This window comes from Halichoerus grypus, chromosome 14 (genome assembly GCF_964656455.1).
Source record: "Halichoerus grypus chromosome 14, mHalGry1.hap1.1, whole genome shotgun sequence".
In the NCBI taxonomy this organism is placed as follows: domain Eukaryota; kingdom Metazoa; phylum Chordata; class Mammalia; order Carnivora; family Phocidae; genus Halichoerus; species Halichoerus grypus.
The window spans coordinates 64,069,301-64,091,450 of NC_135725.1; the positions used below are offsets into that span (position 1 = coordinate 64,069,301).

General features: G+C 37.9%; 1 long non-coding RNA gene across 3 annotated transcripts in view; it reads left to right on the forward strand.

Annotated features, from left to right (window-relative positions):
• LOC118524115 (uncharacterized) overlaps positions 1 to 22,150 on the forward strand; it is a 271,525-nt gene that overhangs the window by 37,198 nt on the left and 212,177 nt on the right. For all 3 annotated transcript variants that reach the window (XR_013443993.1, XR_004911434.2, XR_004911436.2), the window contains exon 2: positions 20,812 to 20,957. This is a non-coding gene — a long non-coding RNA (uncharacterized LOC118524115). The remainder of the gene's footprint in view (positions 1 to 20,811; positions 20,958 to 22,150) is intronic.

The following is a 22,150-nucleotide window of genomic DNA, read 5'->3' on the forward strand; positions in this document are numbered from 1 at the left end:
TGATTTGCAGTAATAAACAGAAAACATAATTGGCTGGCAAACAGACTGTGTAAAACCGCCAAGTGCAGCGCTGAATCCCAACTGTTTTAACACCAGTTCATTTAGACCCACAGACAAACTGATAAGACCACAGACAAAGTGTTTTCACAGTAACTCCACACAAGTAGACTTGTGTTCCAAAGATAAGACCCCTGATTATTCCAGCAACTGGCCCAGTTATAAATTCTGACCAATTCCTGCCTGGACCCTACTTACTTCCACTTGAAACTCTGTGACTAACACCAGCCTCTGAAACCTTGAAACTTTCCTCACTAAGCTCCTCTTCCCTTTAGGAGACCCCACTGAGACCTCCTTAGGATGATGCTCTGTTCTACTGAGCAGGCGTGATAAAACCCAGTTTTGTATGATCAGCAGGCCTCCCCAGTGTCTGTGGGAGTATGCAAAGTCTGGTAGTGAGCACTAGAACATATTAAACACAGAAAAGCAGATTAAAAAGCTGAATGCAAATGTCAAAATGGTTTTCATGAAAACAAAATTAAAGTAAAAATGGTAACAGGTGGAGAATATAAATAATAGAAAGATGATTAGAAAAGTAGCAATATGTAAAATTATGCTAAAATTTTAATTACAGTGGACGCTATAGTTTTTCATTTTAATGTTTAAAATATTTTTAACATATTTAACAGTTTTAATATTTTTAACAGTTTAAGGTATTTTTGAAAAGTAAAAGTAACTTAATGGAACTATAAGTAGATCAGTGCTTCCAAGATACCAGTGAAAATCTAGTAAAGCCACATGCCAGTTATGATAGTAAATAAAAATGAGTAAAATCTCCTTATTAAAAGACCAAGACTCTCAGATTGCATATAAAATATAATCTAATTACTTGTATCTACAACAGATACATCCAATTAAAAATTACCTTATTAAAGCTGAAAGAAGAAAATGGGCAAAAATACTTTTGTAAATAAAAATAAAAAAAATTGTAATATTATCAGGTAATTTAAATATTTGGTGAAAAAAGGTTAATTTTATTAATATAAAGTACTTCTACAATAAAGCCTTAATTATCATGGCATTTTTTGTGCTGGATAGAAATGACTAAAGCAACAGTGAAATCTGCTTTTCCCCATTAGATTGGCAAAGATTTAAAAGACACTTAATACCTAGTGATGTGACTGCAAAGAGACAGGAACTCTTGATATTTATGTGGGAGTAAAACTTAGAATCAGCTTTTACAGGATTGCCCAGCAATATCTACAAAAAGCTTGAGCAGTATGTATATACTATACTACACATAACCATTAATTCTACATCTAACCCATTCATTCAAAGCAAATAATTGGAGAACTTTGCAAGGATGAATATAAAGGATATATATTTCAAAGTCATATATGGTAATAAAAATGGGAAGCCATCTCACTCTCCAATATAGGGAATTGGTTAAAGTGTAGAATATCCATATAATGGAATAGAATGTAGTCATTATATTATTACTAATATAGAATGTGTGCCTTAGACAAACACTGGGCAGGAGAACCAGGACTTAATTGTTTAGAAATTGGACCTAGATAAGTGCAGTTTTTTTATTGTAGTAAACAAACTCATAATATATTATTAAATGAAATTAAGTTTCAAATTGTATAAAATATGTAATTTCAGTTGTGTGTGTGTGTGCATAGAAAAGAGAAATGGAAGTGTATATGTCAAAATGAAAGCAGTGGTTATCCCTGGGTAGGGAGGCAGGATGGTGCTCTCTCTTCTATATACTTCTTATAATATATAGTTTAAAAAAATTTTTTTTTCATCATGATAAGTGTATTCTTTAATCCCCACCCACTATTTCCTCCATCCCCCCACCCAACTCCTCTCTGGTAGCTATCAGTTTGTTCTCTATAGTTAAGAGTCTGTTTCTTGGTTTCTCTCTCTCTCTCTCTTTTTTCCTCTGCTTGTTTGTTTTGTTTCTTAAGTTCCACATATGAGCGAGATCATATGGTATTTGTCTTTGACTGACTTATTTCACTCAGCATTAAACTCTTTAGCTCTATCCATGTTATTGCAAATGGCAAGATTTCATTCATTTTTTATGGCCAAATAATCTTACATTGTATATATATATACCACTTCTTCTTTATCAATTCATTTATCAGTACATACTTGGGCTGCTTCCATAGCTTGGCTCTTGTAAATAATGCTGCAATAAACATAGGGGTGCATGTATTCCTTCGAATTAGTGTTTTTGTATTTTGGGGGTAAATGTCCAGTAGTGTGGTTGATGGGTCGTAGGGTAGTTCTATTTTTAAGTTTTTGAAGAACCTCCATACAGTTTTCTACAGTAGCACCAATTTGCATTCCAACCAATGGTACAAAAGGGTTCCTTTTTCTGCACATCCACTTGTTTCTTGTGTTGTTGATTTTAGCCATTCTGACAGTGTGAGGTGATATCTCATTGTAGTTTTGGTTTGCATTCCCTGATGTTGAGTGATATTGAGCATCTTTTCATGTGTCTGTTGGCCATCTATATGTCTTCCTTGGAAAAATATCTGTTCATGTCTTCTGCCCATTTTTTAATTGGATTTTTTGTTTTTTGGGTGTTGAGTTGTATCAGTTCTTTATATATTTTGGATACTAACCCTTTATTTGATATATCATTTGCAGATATCTTCTCCCATTCAATAGGTTGCCTTTTAGTTTTGTTGATTGTTTCCTTTGCTGCACAGAAGCTTTTTATCTTGATGAAGTCCTAATAGTTTATTTTTGCATTTATTTCCCTTGCCTCAGGGGACATATCTAGAAAAATGTTGCTATAGCCCATGTCAGAGAGATTACTGCCTGTGCTCTCCTCGAGGATTTTTATGGTTTTGGGTCTTACATTTAGGTCTTTAATCCATTTTGAGTTTATTTTTGTGTGTGGTGTAAGAAAGTGGTCCAATGGTCATTCTTTGACATGTTGCTGTCCAGTTTTCCCAACACCATTTGTTGAAGAGATTGTCTTTTTCCCATTGTATATTCATTCCTCCTTTGTCAAAGATTAATTGACCATATAATTATAAGTTTGTTTCTGGGTTTTCTGTTCAGTTCCATTGATCTATGTGTCAATTTTTATGCCAGTACCATACTGTTTTGATTACTACTGTTTTGTAATATAACTTGAAATCTGGAATTGTGATACCTCTAGTTTTGTTTTTCTTTTTTCAAGGTTGCTTTGGCTATTTGAGGTCTTTTGTGGTTCCATACAAATTTTAGAATTTTTTGGTCTAGTTCTATGAAAATGCTGTTGGTATTTTGATAGGGATTGCATTAAATCTGTAGATTGCTTTGTGTAGTAGAAACATTTTAACAATATTGGTTCTTCCAACCCATGAGTATGTCATTCCGTTCCTTTCTGTCATCTTGAATTTCTTTCATCAGTGTTTTATAGTTTTTAAAGTACAGGTCTTTTACCTCTTTGCTTAAGTTTATTCCTAGATATTTTATTGTTTTTGGTACAATTGTAAATGGGATTATTTTCTTAATTTCACTTTCTACTGCTTCATTATTAATGTATAGGAACACAACAGATTTCTGTACATTGATTTTGTACCCTGTGACTTTACTGAATTCATTTTTCGGTTTTAGTATTTTTTGGTGGAGTCTTTAGGATTTTCTATATTTAGTATTATGTCATCTGTGAATAGTGGAAATTTTAGTTCTTCCTTGCTGATATGGATGCCTTTTGTTGTCGGATTGCTATGGCTAGGACTTCCAGTACTATGTTAAATGACAGTGGTGAGAGTGGACATCTAACAGTATATTAAAAAAATCATGTACCACAATCAAATGGGACTTATTCCTGGGACACAAAGGTGGTTTAATATTTGCAAAACAATCAACATGATATGTCACATCAATAAGAGAAAGGATAAAAACCATATGATCATTTCAATAGATCCAAAAAAAAAAAAAATTAACAAAGTACAACATGCATTGATGAGAAAAAGCCTTTGCAAAGTAGGTCTAGAGGGAACATATCTCAACATAAAAAAGGCCTTATATGAAAAAACCACAGCCAACATCATACTCAATGGTGAAAAACTAAGAGCTTTTCCCCCAAGGTCAGGAACAAGACAAAGATGTCCACTTTCACCACTTTTATTGAATATAGTATATGATTTTTAACATAGAACGGCTTACTCTAATAATCCATAAAACACTATAAAACTATTTCCTTTAAATATGCACTTTCTGAAGGTCATGAAAGGGAGACTTGAAAACATGTACAGACACACCAAATTCTTGAATGAGAGGATATATCAAATGGTATCAATTATTTTCCAGATATTGAGGAAAACTTCACAAAGGAGTGATAATTTAGAAGGGTGTATCCCCAATAAAATATTAAAATGTATTAAAAATTAGAATATGGATTTGTATTTCCCTGATGATGAGTGATGTTGAGCATCTTTTCATGTGTCTTTTAGCCATCTGTATGTCTTCTTTGGAAAAATGTCTATTCATGTGTTCTGCCCATTTCTTCACTGGATTTTTTGTTTTTTGGTTGTTGAATTTGTTAAGTTCTTCAAAGATTTTGGATGTTAATCCTTTATCAGATATGTCATTTGCAGATATCTTCTCCCATTCCATAGGTTACCTTTTAGTTTTGTTGATTGTTTCCTGCACTGTGCAGAAGCTTTTTATCTTGATGAAGTCCCAATAGTTCATTTTTGCTTTTGTTTCCCTTGCCTCCGGAGACGTGTCTAGTAAGAAGTTAGTTGCTATGGCTGATGTCAAAGAGGTTGCTGCCTGTGTTCTCCTCTAGGATTTTGATGATTTCTTATTTATAGCAGGATTATCAACAATAGCCAAATTATGGAAAGAATCCAAATGTCCATTGACTGATGAATGGATAAAGAAGATGTGGTTTATACATACAATGGAATATTACTCAGCCATCAAAAAGATTGAACTCTTGCCATTTGCAACGACATGGATGGAGCTAGAGTGTATTATGCTAAGTGAAATAAGTCAGTCAGAGAAAGACAAATACCATATGATTTCACCCATATGTGGAATTTAAGAAACAAAACAGATGAACATAGGGGAAAGGAAAAAAAAGAGAGGGAGGCAAACCATGAGAGACTCTTAACTATAGAGAACAAACTGAGGGTTGCTGGAGGGGAGGTGGGTGGGGGGATGGGCTAGATAGGTGATGGGTATTAAGAAGGGCACTTGTTGTGATGAGCACTGAGTATTATATGTAAGTGATAAATCACTAAATTCTATTCCTGAAACTAATATTATAGTATATGTTAATTAACTAAAATTTGAAAAAAACTTGAAATACTAAAATAAAAATTCGAATATGGAAAAAAAAAGGTCCTAATGAGAGACATATTGAAGAAGAGTCCTGAAACAGATTCGTGTGATAAAGGTTACATTTAAAATCAACAGGAAAAGATTGAATGTATCATAAATCAGGGTGGACAGCAGACTAAACAATTTTGGAAATGTTACTTCATACCACATCAAAATAAATTCCACTTGAATTAGAGATATAAATGTTTCAAAAGAATTGAAATAAATAGGCTATAGAATAAGTAAATAAATATAGAGGTACTGAAATAAATATAGGTGACTATATCTACATATCATCTACAAGTATGAGAATCTAAGTATGCCAGTTCGGGCAGAAACCATAAAATACACAATGGAATATTTGGTACATAAAGAGTAAAATGTTCCCTCAGGTCGGAAACACCATAAATAAAAATAAAAGACAAATGCATGAATGATGTATTGCTTTTGTAATCTGCGCTAATTTTTCCACAGTGAGAATGGTACTTGTTTGTCTTTAAGAGGACCTGATGTACAGATGATGATGGAGAGGCAGAGCATGGGTGTCAAGGGGACTTTGGTGCCAGACAACATCCATTTCAATCCTAGAATATATTTTTGTGTGACATAGGCAATTTAACCTAACCTCACTGTGTCTCAGTTCCCTGATCTTTGTAATGAAGATAGAATCTACTTTAGAGTGGTCAGGGTTGAGTGTGTTAATTTGTATGCATGGCTCTTAGAATAGTGCCTCTTGTATAGTGAGCACTCTAAGTGATAGCTATTACTCTCTAAGACCTTTTGAGTTCCAGCATGCTATGATCTTTTTTTTTTTTTTTAATTTTATTATGTTATGTTAGTCACCATACAATACATCATTGGTTTTTGATATGGTGATCCACGATCCATTGTTTTCGTATAACACCCAGTGCTCCATGCAGTACGTGCCCTCCTTAATACCCATCACCGGGCTAACCAATCCCCCCTCCCCCCTCCCCTCTAAAACCCTGTTTGTTTCTCAGAGTCCATAGTCTCTCATGGTTCATCTCTCCCTCCAATTCCCCCCCCCCGCCATTTTTCCCTTCCTTTTGCTAATGTGCTCCATGCTATTCCTTATGTTTCACAAATAAGTGAAACCATATGATGATTGACTTTCTCTGCTTGACTTATTTCACTTAGCATAATCTCCTCCGGTCCCATCCATGTTGATGTAAAAGTTGGGTATTCATCCTTTCTGATGGCTGAGTAATATTCCATTGTATATATGGACCACATCTTCTTTATCCATTTATCTGTTGAAGGGCATCTCGGCTCTTTCCACAGTTTGGCTATTGCGGACATCGCTGCTATGAACATTGGGGTGCATATGGCCCTTCTTTTCACTACATCTGTGTCTTTGGGGTAAATACCCAGGAGTGCAATTGCTGGGTCATAGGGTAGCTCTATTTTTAAATTTTTGAGGCACCTCCACAGTGTTTTCCAAAGTGGCTGTACCAACTTGCATTCCCACCAACAGTGTAAGAGGGTTCCCCTTTCTCCACAACCTCTCCAACATTTGTTATTTCTTTCCCTGTCCATTTTTGCCATTCTAATTGGTGTAAGGTGGTATCTCAGTGTGGTTTTGATTTGGATTTCCCTGATGGCTAGTGATGATGAACATTTTTTCATGCGTCTGTTAGCCATTTGTATGTCTTCTTCAGAGAAGTGTCTTTTCATGTCTTCTGCCCACTTTTTGACTTGATTATTTGTTTTTTGGGTGTTGAGTTTGAGAAGTTCTTTATAGATCTTGGATACCAGCCTCTTTGTTTTGTTGACTGTTTCCTTTGCTGTGCAAAAGCTTTTTATCTTGATGAAGTCCCCAAAGTTCATTTTTGCTTTTGTTTCACTAGCTTTTGGAGATGTATCTTGAAAGAAGTTGCTGTGGGCGATGTCAAAGAGGTTACTGCCTATGTTCTCCTCTAGGATTTTGATGGATTCCTGTCTCACATTGAGGTCTTTCATCCACTTTGAGTTTCTCTTTGTGAATGGTTTTGGAGAATGGTCGAGTTTCATTCTTCTGCATGTGGCTGTCCAATTTTCCCAGCACCATTTATTGAAGAGACTGTCTTTTTTCCATTGCATATTTTTTCCTGCTTTGTCGAAGACTATTTGACCATAGAGTTGAGGGTCCATATCTGGGCTCTCTATTCTGTTCCATTGGTCTATATGTCTGTTTTTGTGCCAGTACCATGCTGTCTTGGTGATCACAGCTTTGTAATATAGCTTGAAATCGGGCAAAATTGCCCCCAGCTTTGTTTTTCTTTTTCAACATTTCCTTGGCGATTTGGGGTCTTTTCTGATTCCATACAAATTTTAGGATTGTTTGTTCCAGCATTTTGAAAAATGTCATTGGAATTTGGATCGGGATGGCATTGAAGGTATAGATTGCTCTGGGTGGCATAGACGTTTTAACAATGTTTATTCTTCCGATCCATGAGCATGGAATATTTTTCCATCTTTTTGTGTCTTCTTCAATTTCTGTCATGAGTGTTTTGTAGTTCCTAGAGTATAGATCCTTTACCTCTTTGGTTAGGTTTATTCCGAGGTATCTTATGGTTTTTGGTGCTATTGTAAATGGAATCGTTTCTCTAATTTCTCTTTCTACAGTTGCGTTGTTAGTGTATAAGAAAGCAACTGATTTCTGTGCATTGATTTTGTATCCTGCCACATTACTGAATTGCTGGATGAGTTCTAGTAATTTGGGGGTGGAGTCTTTTGGGTTTTCCACATAAAGTATCATGTTGTCTGCGAAAAGAGAGAGCTTGACTTCTTCTTTGCCAATTTGAATACCTTTTATTTCTTTTTGTTGTCTGATTGCTGTTGCTAGGACTTCTAGTACTATGTTGAACAATGGTGGCGAGAGTGGGCATCCTTGACGTGTTCCTGATCTTAAGGGAAAGGCTCTCAGCTTTTCCCCATTGAGGATGATATTCTCTGTGGGTTTTTCATAGATGGATTTTATGAGCTTGAGGAATGTTCCCTCTATCCCTATACTCTGAAAAGTTTTAATCAGGAAAAGATGTTGTATTTTGTCAAATGCTTTTTCTGCATCAATTGAGAGGACCATATGGTTCTTCTCCCTCCTCTGATTAATGTGTTCTATCACATTGATTGCTTTGTGAATGTTGAACCACCCCTGCATCCCAGGGATAAATCCCACTTGGTCGTGGTGGGTGATCCTTTTAATGTATTGTTGGATCCTATTAGCTAGGATTTTGTTGAGGATTTTGGAATCCATATTCATCAGGGATATTGGTCTGAAATTCTCCTTTTAGATGGGGTCTTTGCCTGGTTTGGGGATTAAGGTAATGCTGGCCTCATAGAATGAGTTTGGAAGTTTTCCTTCTGTTTCTATTTTTTGCAACAGCTTCAGTAGAATAGGTATTATTTCTTCTTTGAATGTTTGGTAGAATTCCCCAGGGAATCCATCAGGCCCTGGACTCTTGTTTTTTGGGAGGTTTTTGATCACTGCTTCAATCTCGTTACTGGTTATTGGCCTTTTCAGGTTGTCAATTTCTTCCTGTTTCAGTCTTGGCAACTTACAGGTTTCCAGGAAGGCCTCCATTTCATCCAGATTGCTCAGTTTATTGGCATATGGTTGTTGATAATAATTTCTAATAATTGTTTCTATTTCCTTGGTGTTAGTCGTGATCTCTCCCCTTTCATTCATAATTTTATTAATTTGGGTCCTTTCTCTTTTCTTTTGGATAAGTCTGGCCAATGGTTTATCGATCTTATTAATTCTTTCAAAGAACCAACTTCTAGTTTCATTGATCTGATCTACTGTGTTTCTGGTTTCTAATTCATTGATCTCTGCTCTAATTTTAATTATTTCTCTTCTAATGCATGGCTTAGGCATCGTTTGTTGCTTTTTCTCTAGTTCTTTAAGGTGTAGAGTTAGTTGGTGAATTTGGAATTTTTCTATTTTTTTGAGTGAGGCTTGGATAGCTATGTATTTCCCCCTTAGGACCGCCTTTGCAGTATCCCATAGGTTTTGGACTGATGTGTTTTCATTCTCATTGATTTCCATGAATTGTTTAAGTTCTTCTCTGATTTCCTGGTTGACCCAAACATTCTTGAGCAGAGTGGTCTTTAGCTTCCAAGTGTTTGAATTTCTACCAAATTTTTTCTTGTGATTGAGTTCCAGTTTTAGAGCATTGTGGTCTGAGAATATGCAGGGAATAATCTCAATCTTTTGGTATCGGTTGAGACCTGATTTGTGACCCAGTATATGGTCTATTCTGGAGAAAGTTCCATGTGCGCTCAAGAAGAATGAGTATTCTGTTGTTTTAGGGTGGAATGTTCTGTAAATATCTATGAGGTCCACCTGGTCCAATGTACCATTCAAAGCTCTTGTTTCCTTGTTGATTTTCTGCTTAGATGATCTGTCCATTGCTGAGAGTGGAGTATTGAGGTCTCCTACAATTAACGTATTGTTATCAATATGACTCTTTATTTTGGTTAACAGTTGGCTTATGTAGATGGCTGCTCCCATGTTGGGGGCATAGATACTTACAATTGTTAGATCTTCTTGTTGGATAGACCCTTTAAGAATGATATAGTGTCCTTCTGTGTCTCTTATTACAGACTTTAGTTTAAAATCTAATTTGTCTGATATAAGAATTGCTACCCCAGCTTTCTTTTGAGGTCCGCTAGCATGGAAGATAGATCTCCATCCCTTCACTTTCAGTCTGGATGTATCTTTAGGTTCAGAATGAGTCTCTTGTAGACAGCATATGGATGGGTCCTGTCTTTTTATCCAATCTGCAACCCTGTGCCATTTTATGGGAGCGTTTAGGCCATTCACGTTGAGAGTGATTATTGAAAGATATGAATTAATGGTCATCATGTTGCCTGTGAAGACGTTGTTTTTATAGATTGTCCCTGTAAATTTCTGTTGTAAATCACTCTTGGGGTCTTTCTCCTTTTATAGAACCCCCCTTAATATTTCTTGCAGGGCCGGCTTAGTGGTCACATATTCTTTCAGTTTTTGCCGGTCGTGGAAGTTCTGCATCTCTCCATCCATTCTAAATGAAAGCCTTGCCAGATAAAGTATTCTTGGCTGCCAGCATGCTATGATCTTGTGGAGGTCTACAGAGGGAGCTAAGAACAAACTACTCTTTATTTCAAGGTTTAAGAGAAGCCTGTGGTTCAAGGCACTGGTCAAAAAGGACCAGTTGATAGGGCTAAAATTACATTACTGACATAGACGAAGAAACAGAACAACAAACAGCATGTTCCTTTTATTATCTATATAAACAAAGCAAATGTATAAATGATAGCACAAATTGTACTGCAGTGGGAAGGAGTAGGTGAGCAGACAAATTCTCTTTGTTTATTCTAACACATGGACAGTAAATGCAATTTCCCCCTAATTTTTCTCTCTAGATGAAAGCTGAAATTCTGGGTATACTGGCTACCAATGATCCCTTTTCTCAACTTAGTCTTTTATTTCCTGTTTGACTCCGTGGCAGTGTTGATGAGCTGCTTCATTGTTTTTTCATGGTTGCCCACATGACACACACCTACTAGAGCCATGACGAAAATAATAGATATATTGAGCAGAGGACAGGTAATTTTAAGTCCACCATGTGTCCACATGATATCTGCACCAGGGAAAAGAGAAGTAGCAATTGACTGAAATACAACTGTTTTGAAGCTGATTGGGAAGAAACGTATGACCAAAACACATATTGGGTTTGAAGGCTCACTCTTTTTATTTTTAAAATTATTATGTTTTTTTTCTTAGTACAAAGGCAACATATGCTAATTGTAGAGAAAAAGGGAAACATAGACAAGAAAAATAACATGATCTATAATCTCAGCCCTGAAATTTGCAGAGGATTAAAGAATGAATGTGGACAAGGAGCCAACTATTCTTTTAAGAGTGGAACATTTTGGTATATATCCCTCTGATCTTTTACTTTATCTTTGTGCAAAAGTGTAGTCAAATGATATTTGGTGTTTTATACTTCTTTTTCACTTAATATATTACAAATATATAGCAATGGAATTGCAAAACATTTATGAACCAAATTTTAATAGCTGTATAAAATTCTATTATAAAATCTATTATAAATGGCATAATTTATTTTACCTATCTCCTGATTTTGGACATTTTAGATTACCTCTATCCTGTGACTGTTGTTGTATAGAAATATTTGGGCACATAAGTTACTTCCTTAGCATATATTCTTAGAAATTATATTGCTAGTTCAAAGTTTATGTATGTTTTAAGGAACTTGATACTTTGCCAAATTGCTTTGAAGGAAGGTACTACCAACGTATGATTTACATTTATACACCAGCTTGTGTAAGAATGCCTAATTTTCCTTATCTTTGGCAATTTTAGGCATTGCAATTATTGTTTATCTTCTCATCCTGATTGGACTAGTCTTGCCCTCACAAAGATTTCAGTCTAGTGGTGCTGGAACAACGGATTATACATATAGAAAAAAATAAACTTTAAGGCCTACTTCACACTATAAACAAACCTGACTGAAAATAAATCACTGATGTAAAATTAAATGACAAAATTATAAAGTTTCTATAAGAGAACATGGGAGACTATCTTTGTAAACTTAGAGAAGGCACAGATTTCTTATGAAAAGCACTCACCATAAATGAAAAACTGATGAATAGACTTTATCAAAATTAAATATGCCTTCTCATCAAAAGACATTGTTAAGAGAATGAAAAGAAAAGACACAGGTGTGAAAGAATATTCTCAATACATATATCTGATGGAAGGATTATATCTGTGCTTTTCTCTGTATGTGAATTTTACCTCAGTAAAAAAAAAAAAAAATTAAAGATTTCAATGTAGAAATATAGAATAATGAAATTTTAGGAACATATTTTCATAACCTTGGGTGCGGATAACTTCCTAAACAAGAAACCTAGTTGTAATAAGAGACTAATATATTAAATTTCAAAAAAACATAAAAATATGTATGTTTAAACATAACATAAATGAAAGCAAGAGATAAAAGACAAAAAGGAAAAATATTTCAGTATCTATGATAAACAAAATTTAACAAGCTTAATAAGCAAAGACTTCCTATAAATGAATAAGAATCAGGCAAATCCCAAAAAACAAATAACCAAGTCAAAAAATGGGCAGAAGACATGAAAAGACACTTCTCTGGAGAAGACATACAAATGGCTAACAGACACATGAAAAAATGTTCATCATCATTAGCCATCAGGGAAATTCAAATCAAAACCACATTGAGATACCACCTTACACCAGTTAGAATGGCAAAAATGGACAGGGAAAGAAATAACAAATGTTGGAGAGGTTGTGGAGAAAGGGGAACCCTCTTACACTGTTGGTGGGAATGCAAGTTGGTACAGCCACTTTGGAAAACACTGTGGAGGTGCCTCAAAAATTTAAAAATAGAGCTACCCTATGACCCAGCAATTGCACTCCTGGGTATTTACCCCAAAGACACAGATGTAGTGAAAAGAAGGGCCATATGCACCCCAATGTTCATAGCAGCGATGTCCGCAATAGCCAAACTGTGGAAAGAGCCGAGATGCCCTTCAACAGATGAATGGATAAAGAAGATGTGGTCCATATATACCATGGAATATTACTCAGCCATCAGAAAGGATGAATACCCAACTTTTACATCAACATGGATGGGACTGGAGGAGATTATGCTAAGTGAAATAAGTCAAGCAGAGAAAGTCAATCATCATATGGTTTCACTTATTTGTGAAACATAAGGAATAGCATAGAGCACATTAGCAGAAGGAAGGGAAAAATGGCGGGGGGGGGGGGGAATTGGAGGGAGAGATGAACCATGAGAGACTATGGACTCTGAGAAACAAACAGGGTTTTAGAGGGGAGGGGGGAGGGGGGATTGGTTAGCCCGGTGATGGGTATTAAGGAGGGCATGTACTGCATGGAGCACTGGGTGTTATATGAAAACAATGGATCGTGGAACACCACATCAAAAACTAATGATGTATTGTATGGTGACTAACATAACATAATAAAATTTAAAAAATTAAAAAAGAAAAGCATCAGGCAAATGATGTAATAAAAAAATGGGCAAAATATATGCACGGATAATTCACAAAAAGAAGAGTGCAGATACCTAGTAAAGACATGAAAAGATGCTTTATTTCACCAGTATTCAGGGAAATAAGAACTAAACCATTAGTCCTGTAAAAATGGGACACTTTGAAAACATTAAGTGTTGGTGAAAATACAAAATGGGTTGTTGTACTTTGCTGGTTGGAATTTGAATAGCTAGAACTTTTGGGGAAAACATCTGACAATATCTGTGAAGGTTTAAAATACATCATATCATTTGATCCTGTAATCCCTTTTGGTAATTTTCACTAAAGAGCAAAAGTGCAAGCGTTTAAGGATGTATGAATAAGGATATTTATTTAATGTTTGCACTGGCAAAAAACAAGCTGGAAACAACTTGAATGAACAGTAAGAGGAGAATAGTTGGATAAATTATAATAATCTTTACTACAAACTGTTATACCAAAATTAAAAAGAGTAAATCAGATTTACATAATTGAACTGCAAGGATTCCAATGATATTATGTGAAAAAAATCAAGTTGGAGATTAATGTATAACATATTTTCCTATTTCACATTAAAAGAAATGCTAACACAAATTTGTACTTTATTGGAGCATAAACATGTAATGCTTCTGTTTTCTTCAATAACTGTCACTTTCATATCTTTTTCACATTTCCTCCCTGCTGAGTAATGGGAATGCTTAGTAATATTCAGCTAAATCAGTAACTTTTCAGTTTTTAGAATCTCATTTTGGTTCTCAAGACTCAGTCAAAGAGATTGGCTTACCCTCTATTGATTCACATCCATTGTTTTTTTTTTTTTTTTTAAAGATTTTATTTATTTATTTGAGAGAGAGAGAATGAGAGACAGAGAGCACGAGAGGGAAGAGGGTCAGAGGGAGAAGCAGACCCCCGCCGAGCAGGGAGCCCGATGCGGGACTCGATCCCAGGACTCCAGGATCACGACCTGAGCCGAAGGCAGTCGCTTAACCAACTGAGCCACCCAGGCGCCCCGATTCACATCCATTGTTGATAAAAGATGGAATTACTAGACTGCTGTTATGATCATTCCACTTGTTTTTTCACTATATTCATTTAATTAATTTCTTGTTAAATTGAGATTATTTAGAGTAGTAAACGGTAAGTATCTAATTGGAAAACTAGTTCCCAATGTGCATGATACAGAAAAGCCTATTCAGTAGAAAGAACATCTAAGAGACTAATATATTAAATTTCAAAAAACATAAAAATATGTTTTTCACATATCTAGTGAAGTATAATAAAATGTCTTCCATAAAAGCCCACATAGAAATTATGACTCCTAATGTCCAAAGTCTTCCTGTCCAGTAATAGGAGCACTTTTGTTCACTGGGTTTTCCCAAAGAATATAGATGCAGGAAGTCATATATATGTCTACCACCTTTCCTTCTATTTTCCTCTGGTTCAAATGAGTGTCCTTATTCCCTCTCCCACTGTATGTAGCCATTGTCATTTCCCACTTGACCTCTATTCTCACACCATTGCTGAGATATCTCTGTTGACTTCTTTTGGGTCTGTTCTGCTCTTTCCTTAGCCCAAGGATAAAACCTCTTATATCCTAGGACTTTGTTTTTATTCTCTTTGTCCATGGCTGAGATTATTCACTCTCTTCTCTTCCCATCCCCCATACCACTATTCAAAATAGCTGAGAACTTGGCCCAGTAGCTGAAATTTCCACTTGATACTGGCCCTGGCCATGATTCTGATTTCTAAGAATGGTCCACAAAGATGGCAAGTTACATGGGGCTCAGGATTTGCTGCCCCAGAAACAAAAATCAAATACAGGGCATCTCTGTATAAGTAGTTGCTTTTACTCTTGGCCTTGATCCTATTGATACAATACGCACTGCTGCTGCTGGAGAGAAAAATCTTGAAATGTTTATAGAAAGTCATGATTCATAAAATGCAAATCATAAAGCAAAGTCATGTAGAGGTGGAAAGGACACAAGCCAAACCCTCTCATAGTCAAGAAAGCACAAGCTCAAGAGACTTATCCAAGGTCACACAGCTGGTTTATCAGTAAGCTCAGAACTAGGAGTCAAGTCTTGGTACTTGCCGTTGAGTTAGTTGTTCAGTTGTGAATGGAAAACTGAAACAGGGTGGGAATGCAAATCGTGATAACCTATGTTTCTTCCTGCTCACTTAAAAATGCCTCCCCAAACAACCTGAAAGTTTTAAATAGTGTTTAGTCACATTGTCTGTTTTACCAATTTGAGAGTCTTAAGAAGGAATCCCCTTGTAAAATACTTGTCTTTTGTGTGTTAAGGTGCAATAGGTTTTTCACAGATAATTGTAAATTAGTTCATTAACATTTCTGTCTTCCTAACACTTTGCCATTGTCATTTAGGGAATAGAAGGTAATTTCGTAATGTGCAGATACTTGGTTGCACATTAGAATTACCTGGGGAACTTTTTTTTTTAAGATTTATTTATTTATGAGAGAGGGAGAGAGAGAGGGTACGTGTGCGCATACACACACACACACACACACACACACACACACACACACACACACACACGAGCCCGGGGGAGGGGCAGAGAGGGAGGGAGACAAGCAGACTCCCTGTTGAGCGGGGAGCCTGATGCAGGGCTCCATCTCAGGACCCTGAGATCATGACCTGAGCCGAAACCAAGGGTTGGACGCTTAACCTACTGAGTCACCCAGGCATTTCTCTTCAGATCAAATAAATCCTTTACCTTTATGGGGCGCCTGGGTGGCTCAGTCGTTAAGCATCTGCCTTCAGCTCAGGTCATGATCCCAGGGTCCTGGGATCAGGCCCCGCATTGGGCTCCCTGCTCTGCCAGGAGCCTTTTCTCCCTCTCCCACTCCCCCTGCTTGTGTTCCCTCTCTAGCTGTCTCTCCCTCTGTCAAATAAATGAAATCTTAAAAAAAAAAAATAAATCTTTTACCTTTTACCTGCGGAGCTTTTAAAAAATATCAATGCCGCCAGGCCCCACCTTTAGAGAGTGTGATTTGTCTGGTCTGTAGTGAGACTCCGGCATGGATATTTTAAAAAAGACTCCTAAATAATTCTTACCTACAGCCAGAGTTGAAAACCATAACTCTAGGGTAGTGATTCTCAAATTGTGATCTCCTGTCCAGCAGCTTTGGCCTCCCCTGGAAACTTGCTTGAAATGCAAATTCCCAGACCCTTCCTTAAACCTACTGAACAGAAACTCTGAGGTTGGGGCCCAGCAAGCAAGTTTTAACAGGCTCCCCACGAATGCTAATGAATGCTAACATTTGAGAAACCACTGGTCTGGCCCAGAGATGGACAAACTATATGGCCTGTTTTTGTAAATAATTTCAAGGGAACACGGCCACACTCACTCATTTATATATAATGACAGAGTTCAGTAGTTGTGACCAAGACTGTATGACCCACAAAGCCTGAAATATTTACGATCCAGCCTTTTAAAGAAAAAGTTTGACCCCTGAACTGTACTTTTCAAAATGTTTTTAATGTAGTGAGAATTTTTTTTTATTGAAGTATAGTTGACACACAATGTTACAATAATTTCAGGTGTACAACATAGTGATTTGACAATTCTATACATTATGCTGTGCTCACCACAAATGTAGCTGCCATATGTCACTAGTCAATGCTATTATAATACCATTGACTATAATCCCTATGCTGTACTCTTCATCCTTATGACTTCTTCATTCCATAACTGGAAGCCTGTACCTCCCACTCACTTTCACCCACTTTGCCCATTCCCCATCCCCCTTCCCTCTGGCAACCATTAGTTCTCTGTATTTCTGGGTCTGTTTCTGCTTTGTTTGTTCATTTTGTTTTTTAGATTCCACATATAAGTGAAATCATATGGTATTTGTCTTTGTCAGACTTATTTCACTTAGCATCATACTGTGTAGGTCCGTTCATGTTGCTGCAAATAGCAAGATATCTAAATCTATAGATACAGATATATATACAAAATTTTCTTTATCCATTTATCTGATAGACACTTGGGTTGCTTCCATATCTTGTAATATATGCTGCAATAAACATAGGGGTGCATATATCTTTTGGAATTAGTTTTTTTTTTTTTAAGATTTAATTTATTTATTTGAGAGAGAGAGACAGAGCACAAGCAGGGGGAGCGGCAGGCAGAGGGGAAGGGAGAAGCAGACACTCCTCTGAGCAGGGAGCCTGATGTGGGGCTCAATCCCAGGACCCTGGGATCATGCCCTGAGCTGAAGGCAGTTGCCCAACTGACTGAGCCACCCAGGCACCCCCGTGTTTTTGATTTTTTTGGGTAAATACCCAGTAGTGGAATTGGAATTATATGGTATTTCTAAATCATATAGTACTTCCATTTTCAATTTTTTGAGGAACCTCCATATTGTTTTCCACAGTGGCTGCAATTTACATTCCCACCAACAGTGCATGAGGGTTTCTTTTTCTCCATATCCTCACCAACACTTGTTATCTCTTTTTGAATCTAGCCATTCTGACAGGTGTAAGGTGATATTGCATTGTGGTTTTGATTTGCACTTTCCTGATGATTAGTGATATTGAGCATCTTTTCAGGTGTCTGTTGGCCATCAGTATGTCTTCTTTGGAAAAATGTCTATTCTGGTCTTCTGTGCTTTTCAGACTTCAATGTAGAGATGAATCACCCAGGGATATTATTATTATTATTATTATTTTTTAAAGATTTTATTTATTTACTTGACAGAGAGAGACACAGCGAGAGAGGGAACACAAACAGGGGGTGTGGGAGAGGAAGAAGCAGGCTTCCCACTGAGCAGGAGCCCGATGCGGGGCTCGATCCCAGGACCCTGGGATCATGACCTGAGCTGAAGGCAGACGCCTAACTGACTGAGCCACCCAGGTGCCCCCACCCAGGGATATTATTAAACTGCAGACTCTAATTCACTGGACCTGTGATGGGGTCTGAGATCCTAATTTCTACAGCTTCCAGGTGATAGTCAAGTTGCTGGTCTGTGAAGGACACTTTGAATAGCAAGGGTCTAAAACAATGCTGTCTAATAGAAACGCAGTGTGATAAGACATCTTGATAGGGACTCTCAAAATAATTGGAGAGGTTTTTGTAGGGAAGTTTCTAAGAGCCCTGAAATCTTTGGTGTGGGTGGTTAAAGTTACATTTAATCTAGAAAGGACCTTGTATAGGGTGACCATATAATGTACATTCCTAAACTAGGACAGGTTTGAGAATGAAAAAGGATGTTATTAATAAAATAGCCAGGAGAACAGGTGTAAAGTGGGACTGTCCTGGACAAACTGGGTGTATGGTCATTTTGCTTACAAAAAATCTAATCCAGTAGTTCTTGAAGGGGACAGGCTATATCCTTTGAGAAATAAACATGTAGTTGGGGATGGGAGGAGAGTGTGGTGGAGAGGGCAGCTGTTTACCAGAATTTGGTGATAGGAAGGGCATGTAGCTTACAACAGCTCTCCAGGTGACTGTCTTGTCCCTGCACCCCCATCCCGAAAACCACACTGATGGGCACAGAGGTATTAGGGTCACGAGGCAGCTAGATCAGGACTAGAAGCCAGAGCCTGGTACTGAGCCTGGCACAGAGGTGTTGATTATGCATTTATTGACTGGTCGCCTGACAGAACGCACAGGTCTTCACCTCTAGACTGTTACCCTTCCTGTGGGATTCTGTCAGTTTCTGGGGCGGAGCAGCCTGAGGCTTGCACAAGCGCTAGTGCCTGTGCATGCGCAGACTCCAGGCAGGGAGGGGGCGCTCTCACCGCCCTCGCTGCAGTTCCGTCGGCAGTGTGACCTTGCCTCCCTGCCACTCAGCTGCGTAAGTTCCTGAGGTGAGGCCCACAACCCCAGCCCCCACAGGACCTGGGGGCATTTGTTAGAAATTGCTTTGCCCGCAGAGACTTTGAGCACAAACCTAATCATCAGCCTCGTGACTGAGGTGCTGGGGCGAAGGACTGAGGGAGAAAGAGGGTGATGGAGGCAAAGGACTGCCGAGCAGCGCTTCCAGCCGCCACGTGCCCGCCCACGTGATGCAGGGCAGCCCGAGATAGAGGCGCCGTATTTTCTGGGTCTAGCCTGGCAGTATATAATAGGGCACAGATGTTTCTTAATATTTTATGATTAACTTGCCCCAGGGGTCCCTAAATGTTTTATAATTTCTGGGTAAAGAAAGCATCCAGGGCTGTGTAATTCTTAGCAGCAAGTTCAGCATTATTTTAATGCTTAATATAGGCATTCCTTCTCACACTTTTAGAAGATGGCAGTAGCCATAGAGGTTAAAACTTCCGTTTAATGTGAACAGCGTGAACACAGGAAAATAACATCTAATCTAAGGGGTGGAGACTAATTTGAGGACCACTGTAATGATTCTTTACAAGTAAGTATTTACTTGTAAATTCTTCGAATTTGGACAGTATCTTGAAAACTGAGATGGGTATCTTTTGCTTCTTTGGGTTGAAGCCTTTTTTTTGGGGGGGGAGCCGGAGTATTGTCTTTATGAGCGGGAGGTACAGTTATTTGTTTATAAGGGACAAATTCATCTCAAACTTAGGTCTCCTCATTATAAGGAGACCCTCTGAATCTTCCTGGCCCTGTGTTCTTAACCCACACCTACATCATCTTGAACAGCAGAGGGCGCCCTGCTTCAGCAATCTGAGGGATCGCCCCACAGTAAGGACCGGGTGATCCGGGTTATATGTGTGTCTACTCTTAATTTACCTTTTCACAAACTTCAAGCGAAGTCAAAGTAGAATCCTGCTCCATAGGTCAGGGCAGGGGGTTCGAGGGTTTTGGGGGTGTGGGTGGGTGACAAGATGTAATTAGAGAGTTGGGAGGAATGGCCGTACCCTGCAGGGTAGTGGTGAAGCACATGGATTTGGGAGGATGAACTTGGATTCAAATTCTAGCATTACTTCTTACCAGCTCTGTGTCTTTGAGTGCGTTATTTTTCCTTTTGCAGTTTCCACATTAATAAAATGGCGATAAATACTTACTTGTAAAGTCTTTGGCACAATGCCTAGCTCATAGGAAGTGCTCAATAAATATTAGCCTTGAAAATAGGCAAGCAAGCAAACAAGCGATTGTCTTCAGGTTCGGGCTCGGGAAAGAGAGAATCAGAAAATGAGTAGGGAGCTGCTTTCCTACCATGCTGGAGTAACTCATTTTGGAAAATATTAGACTAGGGTTTTGTGTATATGTATAAAGCACTAAGGTGCTTTATGTATATGCTCATTGGCTGATTGATTAAAAACAATCCTTTATAAGATGTAAATAGGTTTTGCTCTAATTTCACATTAGCTTTCCGTTTATTTGGGAGGTGCTGGTATTCTTTCACATCTAAATGATTTACAGTGTGAAATTCTAAAATAGAAGTTTGAAATCATTCTCTGAAATAATTCTGTGCTTTTTCAGAGTAAAGACTGATATGCCTAAGAATAAAACCAATTTAAAGAAGAAGAGTGATACAAACTGTTTGGAGGTGCTTTCCACACACTGTTCCAGATTTGGGGTCTGAAGATACAAAGGAAATGGCTTTTTACCACGCTTCCCTTTGAATGGTAGGAATCTTCTTTGACATAGTTGATAGAATTTCAGAGTGAGAAGAGTTTCTAAGGTTTTCACAGGTAAGAAAAAAATACCTTACCTGTTTCTACCCCCTCAATTAAATAAAAATCTCTTAGCACGAGGCTAGGTTAGCAGCACTTTTACAAGTTTCTCAGGTGGTTCTAATATGCAACCAGCAGTGTGAACCCTTGTTCTACACCAACTTATTTTACTCTTGGGAAAAGTACTTGTCCATCTTCCACGCAGCCTCCAGAGTGGAGAGGCTTAAAATAGAAATCCAACAGGTTAAAAACCTTCAGTGACCCTTCCCTTCTCCCTCTGCCATCTCTTCAGTTTTCAGGACAAAGTTCAGGATCTTCAGCTTAGCTCACAATTCCTTTCAGTATTTGTCTCTTGCTATGCATCCCACCTCAACTTTTCTATTCCCTTTACTTCTAGCCCTACACCCTTCTGTCTAGTCATGCCCAACTGCTTGTATCTTGAAATCGTGGCATGAAACTTCCCAGTGTCATACTTTAACATACTTTTCCTTCCTCCTGCTGGACTGCCTTTATCTCTTCATTTTCAAAATGCAGCTCAAGCTGAGATATTCACATAGGGAGGGAACACGGGAATATCAGTTATGGCTGCCTGGGTCAAAATCCGTAGTTTTTTTTAAGACTGGGAAATAGTCTTTGAGATTTTTTTTTTAAAGATTTTATTTATTTGACAGAGACACAGCGAGAGAGGGAACACAAGCAGGGGGAGTGGGAGAGGGAGAAGCAGGCTTCCCGCCAAGCAGGGAGCCCGATGTGGGGCTCAATCCCAGGACCCTGGGATCATGACCCGAGCTGAAGGCAGACGCTTAACGACTGAACCACCCAGGTGCCCCAGTCTTTGAGATTTTTAAATTTCTACCACAAATGCTTCAGGGCTAGGTTGGTATCATAAATGTGTAAAGGAGGAAAGGTATGAGATAAAAAAGTGATGGGGCTCTGGCTGCCTGTATAACATGTGCCTCATATAAAGATGATTAAATTAAACTTTTAGGAAAAACTTGGGGCAGTCAGCCCAGGGGCTGCCAATTCACAACTTTTTGATCACTTTGTTTTACAGATGAGGAAACTGAGAGCTAGAGAGAGTGCTGGGAACGTAGTAGTATAAGGCAATGCTAGAGCCCAGGTCTTCTAAATATAGGTCCAATCTT